The sequence below is a fragment of the Oncorhynchus nerka genome, linkage group LG12 (genome assembly GCF_034236695.1).
Source record: "Oncorhynchus nerka isolate Pitt River linkage group LG12, Oner_Uvic_2.0, whole genome shotgun sequence".
Classification (NCBI taxonomy): Eukaryota; Metazoa; Chordata; class Actinopteri; order Salmoniformes; family Salmonidae; genus Oncorhynchus; species Oncorhynchus nerka.
Window position 1 is genome coordinate 27,832,315 of NC_088407.1, and position 7,406 is coordinate 27,839,720.

At 38.8% G+C, this 7,406-nt stretch overlaps 1 long non-coding RNA gene across 1 annotated transcript; it reads right to left on the minus strand.

The window, feature by feature from the left end:
* Positions 1 to 721: 721 nt before the first annotated feature.
* On the minus strand, positions 722 to 4,699 carry LOC115138897 (uncharacterized). Its single transcript, XR_003865018.2, has 2 exons — positions 4,602 to 4,699; positions 722 to 855 (listed from the first exon to the last, which is right to left on the minus strand). It is a non-coding gene; the product is annotated as an uncharacterized LOC115138897 (long non-coding RNA).
* Between the last annotated feature and the right edge of the window lie 2,707 nt (positions 4,700 to 7,406).

Consider the following 7,406-nt stretch of genomic DNA (forward strand, 5'->3'; position numbering starts at 1 on the left):
TAACTTCTTTGAGGTCTTTGGTCTGAACTATTCGTACCTTTATACAATATTTCCTCTGTTCAGGAACACAGTCCAAAACGCCAACCCTTACTATACTCCACCTGGTCCCAAATTGAGTGTATGGGTTTACGTAGCCATCCCTTTCAGTGTGAGCTATGACCTGTCCACGATCAATATGGTGATTTACACAAATACTTCCCATAGAGTCCCATGGTTCTAGACTGCCAAGGGGTGAATGACTCCAATTGATCTACACAAAATTCTACCGAGAGATCCTTGCCCAATTCCACCCTCACTTCCTTACTATTTTGTTTCAGTGACCTTCTGAGAATCTTAGGTAACATCCCATTTCCCTCATCTAGCACGAGTCAAATTATCCTCTTTGGCACTTTCCGGGGGATCATGGTGAATCAGGAATATGGCCCCCACAATAAAACAGCTCAGGACAGTCAGTGCGCACGTGAAGCCCCACCCTCTCCCCGAGAACATATCAACAGCCAGAGGCCAGGCCATCACTTCACTTCTATGAACGCTCACAGCTGGGGAAAGGTCGGGTATAGGGAATCTTCAGAAGGAGTTTGACCCCCGTTCCATATGGGTCACGGTTCCTCTCCTACTCCTGTGATCGTCCGACAGTGCTAGTGTGACTTACCCCCCTACAATGTGTGATATGTACCCAGGTAGCTCTTTCGGCTAATCTCACAGCGAAGGCAGTCACCAGTAGTACTTGGAATGGTCCCTCCCACCGAGGCTGCTTCCAGTTTTTTTTTATTTTTAGTGATTGGATCCAGATCCAGTCTCCTGGTTGAATCTCGTGTGCCACCTCCCTCTGTAGTTCTCCTGCTGGGCATAAAACTTTTGACCATACAGGTTTGGTTAATAAAACAGTTTCTTATTCGTCAAACCAATTAACACATTTTTTTATTTTTTATTAGTTAATTATCCCGTAGGTCACATCCTATTCTAGAACACTATTTACCCATCCCCCCTTTGTTACCTGGCTCTGCCCAGGTAACAACCTTGCCTTATTCTTATACAATGACTTAGATAAGATTTAGTGAATTATCCTTATGTCTGAAATTCCATTTAGGATGTTATCTTTTCTCTTCCTGGCCCCCCCTCTAACTTCTCTGCTCTCCAACCTTCAAGGTCTCTGCAGTGCGGGGGAGGGCTCCTCTGTATGTTTCTCATGTTTTCCAAATTTGAACTACATGGGAACTACAAACCCATGGACCCTCTTTTAGAAAAAAAACCATGTCTATGAGCGGCTTTTCTCCAAATTCCTTAATCAATCTATCTTAATCCTAACAATAATCCTAACTCCTCATAGATGTCCTATATTCCTGTTAAATATAATACTATTTAAAAACTTATATAATCTAATAAATGCTAACCATATTAAAAATCCTTCCTACACTAACAAGCCCTCTCCTTGGGGACCCTCAGTATTCTATCTGACAATAACATGGATTTAATGTGTTGCAAAGTGTGGAATAAAACTTTGGTCCTGTAAAACAGAGTAAAGCAGAACAAAGCATTCTTATAACCCATCTGGTCCTCTCAGCTATTCTTATCCAGCACCAGGTGGGCACCATGCCACCCTTCACGACAGGGAGAACAAACATACATGGGTCATCCTCAGTCAGTCTTATCCTCCCCTCAAAGCATGCTTCACCTCAGCCTCTCCAACTGGAGCATCAAGCAAAGGCATCATGCCTGAAGCCTTCACCACATCTGTAACAGACTTCTTAAAACACGGTATGATGCAAGCAGCACATCACATTAATAACAAATAATAAAGTTCAACAGTACTCCCAGGTTTCCCCCATATCATGGAAAACCTATCCACCTTTGTGGGATTCCCTATGCCATAAGGATATCCTCTTCTCCAGTCCCAGAACTGTCCCAAGTTGGTTATCATGTAATCCCCATACGGACACCCTCCCCCATTACACAGGTAATGTCCCCCGTCTTTTGACACTCCTGTACACGGATGTTAAAATCAAATAATAATACCTCAATTTCTTCCCTGCCCTGTTGGCTCAAAATATGTTATCTTCCCCTATTTATTCTCAATGATGAACATGACTTTCTCTCTGTTACAATACAGACTTCCTAATAGCCCATTCAAAAAAAAAATGTTATAAGACAGAATCCTGAACCACTTTCTCATTTGCGGTTCAAACAGTAATTCTAAACCCTCAACCAGAACTGCTTCATTTCTAATGAATTTACCTTAACACTAGTAACTCAATATGACCCCATTCATTATACAAATGACTCTCCCCTGGGGCTGATCAGACCCCAGAAGCCAGTCATGATAAGGTCAAAAGGTCATACCATATTAGACATAAAGATCCCTTTTATCCTTACAATAGAAATAGTCACCTGTATAATTCAAACCCATAAAAAAAACATCTCATAAGGTTCCATATGTGAGCGTGTCTCTTTAAAATCTCCTTGCACTAAAACAAATCGTTCTAACAGTTGTTTTATATATATATAATTTGCAGACCTTTTTCAATTTGGTCGTTTAAAGCTGCTCTCTCCCCAAAATTATAATCCCAGGAGGCCTCTAAAAGTGACACCACATCCCTAACTATCATTCACTAATGCTACCTCGAATCAGAAACTCAATAAGTGAACTATAACTAAAACCTAATGATAATTCCCCTTTGACTCAAATCATTAATCATAAGTTTTAAACATCGTCTACGGATATGTTTACTTAAATGACCATGCTACCTTTAGATACAATTAACCCGATAACATTATTATCCAATGCATTACTTTTTCTCTCTGCCGCAAATGTCGTACATTTCGCAGTGTAAGGAATCCGTAATTTAATCCCCGATATTTAATAAATATGCATTTGCATTCCCTCATGGCTTTTTTAATTTACTTACTTATGGGTAACTTTCATCCGTTCGGAACAAAGAGTTCTACCTAAACCCGCCAGAACACACTGTTCAACTAAGTTAAATCAAACCCAAAAATTGACTATAACCAATAAACAAATAAACAAAACACTTTTATCTCAACTTCTGAAAGGTTTACTCGAAGCCTCGATACACACTCTAATAGCCATACAGTTTGCTCCGTTATTCCCAGTCTTCTGGTGACAAAAGTGTCGCGCTAGTGACGTCATCATCAAGCGCTCAATCTGCCAATTCGTAGCGACTTCAAATGAATTGTAAATAATTCTTGTTCGATTAACCAAACCTAATTTTTCACATCTGTTCAAATCCTGAATTATAATTTACCCCCCCAACCAACATCTCTAAATTCGCCAATTTTATAAAAGCTTTTCAATGGGCATAAATCATAATTGTCTCTTTGTTATCATTTAGAATCCATTTTGCTCTAAATACCTGTCTCGTCTTTGACTTAGTATTTTAATTACAACTCTATTCCCAATACGTTATTCACTTGTCTAATTACAACTCAGACCAGCATTAGCGAGTGCTCGCCCTAAAAATGCCTTGTCTCTGGGAACAGGGAAATCCCCTTAACCCAAACATTTACTCCTACAACGACACCCAATAATTCTTATGATCCCTTCACGTCGTTCGTTTTAAATCTCTTGATGTTTCATGTAACTTATTTTTCTCTCTTTGAATTGTCGTCCCACAATATTTTTTCCACTGTCATACACTCAAACCACTGTGATTACCGTGCACTGTCCCTTTAAGATAAGACTTTTCATTTGTTCCCCAAAATACGTTACTTTTTGTTCAAATTCACTGGTGTTACCTTAACCAAAGATCAATAATCAGAAAAACAATCACAACTTCTTACGATTAAACTATTCTTACCTAATTTATAGTCCAAAGCGTTGCACTATATAGCCCCATTGAGTGTCTAGCAATTCCTTTGCTTGGCTGTAGGCACAAATCTGCCCGCCTTTGTAAAATATATATTCCCTATTCAGATTGAGTTCAGTTTTAAATTCTAATCATCAGAGTAAACTCAACCGAATTTCTCAATTTACTATACCCTAACATTAAACGTACCATGTTTTTGTGTTAAACTTCTCATGTCAATTGATTCATAATTAGCCGTAACGTCCAGGCAGGCTGGAATTGTATTGTATCTCTCCGGTATCCCCTCCATTTAACTTTAGGTAACTCTCTTCTATGATACATCTATTTAATTACGACTCTCATCTCAATACATTATTCCACCAGATCATTTTGGGCGAAATAGCGTTTTACATTGACATTGCCTCGCCATTATTTTTAATGACTTCTTTTATCAACTCTATCTAGAACACATAATATCCGTTCCGTTATATCTTTTGCAAACACTGGCGACCTTATTTTTCAGGCAAAACATGCAAATAGGTCAATTACGATCTAAAATCAATTTTAGTTAAACGGGAACCGAACCGTGGATTACCGTAGGTGAGACTGCCGCGCTCACCACTCCCCTACCAGCACAATGGAATTTGACTGAGACTCTCCGCAAATATACCCATTTTCACAGTTAATTGTATTTGTTACTCCGACATCTAGACAACAGAAAATAGCCCAAATTTAAACGCCCAACGTTTTCTCTCAGTTTAGGATTCTCATTAATCTAAAGTCTGACATTTAACTCACCCGTATACAGTAATCACCTGTTCCGTTTCTTCCCACGGAACCTCAACCACACGATCACTTTTCACTATCAAGAACACTGACTACCAAGAACCGGGAAAGACCCCCCCATACATACATCGCTCGATCTCCCGTCAGTTCTGGGGCTTCTTTCGAGGCCTTTCTCCCCATTCTTAATCCTTACCGTTACTAGTAGCTATGGTCTTTAAACACTTATCTATGCCTTTCTATATAATTTTAAATTCTATGTGCGTGCAGTTCTATAAATTTGTAATTTACCGTTAGTTAGTTACTTCTAGTTACTATTCTGCTTGCCATGTGTGTGTCCCTTTAAAAATAATCAGTATGTATTTTCCATCTCGGTCGGGTGCGTTTCTCATGATTTAAGTTTAGCTCTTTTATGGAAATCTTACTCTACTAAAGTCTGACATTAAATCTCACCCGTATACAATACATTACTGTTCCTTAAGGACTTTTACTAAAATTGTCGCTCCAAATCAGCCTACTTGTAGGGTTGACCGAAGACAAATAGACCGAGTCTCAAAAGTTTCCGTCCACTCGTCGTTCAATCTGATATTAGTTTTCACCCGTATATAGCGATCACTACAGTAATCCCTATTCCTTTAGGACTTTGAACTAAAATATCGCCCCAAATATAGCTTAATCTGTAGAGTTGATTGAAAATGACCAACGGAAAAGCAACTCAATTGTTCCCCATAATCTAAATAAAGACCTTTATATCTATGGGGTCACTTGTTCTGTCTTTCCGCTGGATACATTGTTCAATCTGACATTTAACTCACCCGTATACAGTAATCATTGTTCATTTAAAAATAATCAGTATGTATTTTCCATCCTGTGAACCGCGTCCATAGAAGACTTTTGATCGGACATCACATTTTCCCCATAGGATATTCCTTCTGGGACTTTCAACGTAAAATGTCTCAAATCTCACTTCTCTAGACTAAGTTGACCTCTCCTGTGAACCACGTCTATAGAAGACTTTTGATCGGACATCCAATTTCACTTTCAACGTAAAATGTCTCAAATCTCACTACTCTAGACTAATCACTTATCTTTTGATATTAATTTCTTTCAGCATTGTACAGGTTCATTTATTCTGTTCGCCTAGAATTACCCTGCCTTCTCACCAAGCCTAATTTATCCTCACCTGTTTTAAACAAATCTATCTGCTACTTTCCACAGTCAGACTACTTCCCATATACAGATAGACTATTAGGTAAAAACTTTATTTAGGTATGTTTATTGAATTATTGGCCATCCTATTTGTGCGGAACAAGCGTCCTAATTCTCCAATGCGTACTATATCACTCCTTAATAATCCTTGGCTTGCAAAACCAGGCCGTATTAAGCTCTAGTTTATTTGTTGGTAGCGCTTTACCTCAGGTCAATTTCGGACCTGCTTTCATTTTATCGATATCCTGGTTAATACCCCCGGTAGAAACCCATTTTATTTGTTTGGAATATTCAAGCACCTATTATTGATCAAATTCAACTCCTTCATAACATTTTAATCAATAAATATCCTAAATAATCCCTCCCAAATTCGAGAATAAAGGCTACTTTACCTGCTGCCGACTGGGATAAGCATTGTTCGTTTGAATCTAGTCACCCTCTCTGTCCTCTGTGATAAAACGCAGGCATGTTTCAATTTTTACCTCAATTCAGAGGTCAGGTCTTTAGTAAAACGAGTCAAAACTCGTCCGTGCACGATTTTCCAGCGTACTACCTACAGGCACAGAGAGGGATTTTTTAGATCCGGCTCTCGAAGGACCAAATTGATAGAGAAATTCTAAATTACTCTATGCTTTAATTGCCAAAACCAATTTCACACTCGTTTCTATTCATTAATGAGGTGTAAGTTCATTAATTATGCATGAAGTAGATCGAGACCAGTCTTAAAAGCCAGGTAAAGAGCGTTTAATTCCAGAGAGTACTAAATGCTTACACACATTACCACAGGTTATAAACTGGAAATGACGTCAGCGTTTTCCAAACGTTCCGTTTCACAAACAGAGGGCCCCTCTAATTCTCAAGCCTCCGGCGTTATCAGCACAAAGTCAAGGCCAGTCAGCATAAATCAACATTCCCGACCATTTTGGAGATGGCCCGTTCCCACCACCTGGAGATTTGTACAACTGAATGAACTTAAAGAACAGACCTTCATTGTTACTAAACTTCCTGACTACATTATATACAATTGTGAAAGGGAGCAAGAGGGACAGTACATTATAGCATTTGGACTAGTCAGTTTCTGATTGGAATGTATACATAATTAGTCATTTCAAACATATTTTCCTCTATCAGTTGGACAAACCCGAGGCTTTCTGTCAACTCTCTCCAGCAGACGGACCGGCGACCACAGATAGACACATCACATACTCTCGTAATGATGTAAATCGCAATTTCTTTTAGAATAAGCGATCGCTCATGTAAGGTATTGGCAATTTTTGTGAGTGTAGTTATCAGCCATGAGTTTCCCGCTCTTGAGCGGTCCACACCCCCTTTCCTTTGTATACCAGTACGTCATATCGGTTTCGTACGTTAGGGACTTTTTCTTTGTATCATGTAATACCCCATGTATGAACTAATTGTGTGTTTTCATGTATTTCTGTGATTTGATTAGTTAGTTAGTAAATAAATTAAGCCAATTTGTATATTGCTGATTCATAATTTATGCTCGTGCAGATATCCAAGGGTTTGTGATGTTCACTAATGAGAACTGATGAGATACAATTCATTAATAAGCAACTGTTTTGATAAGATATGAAAATATATGAAGAGTTA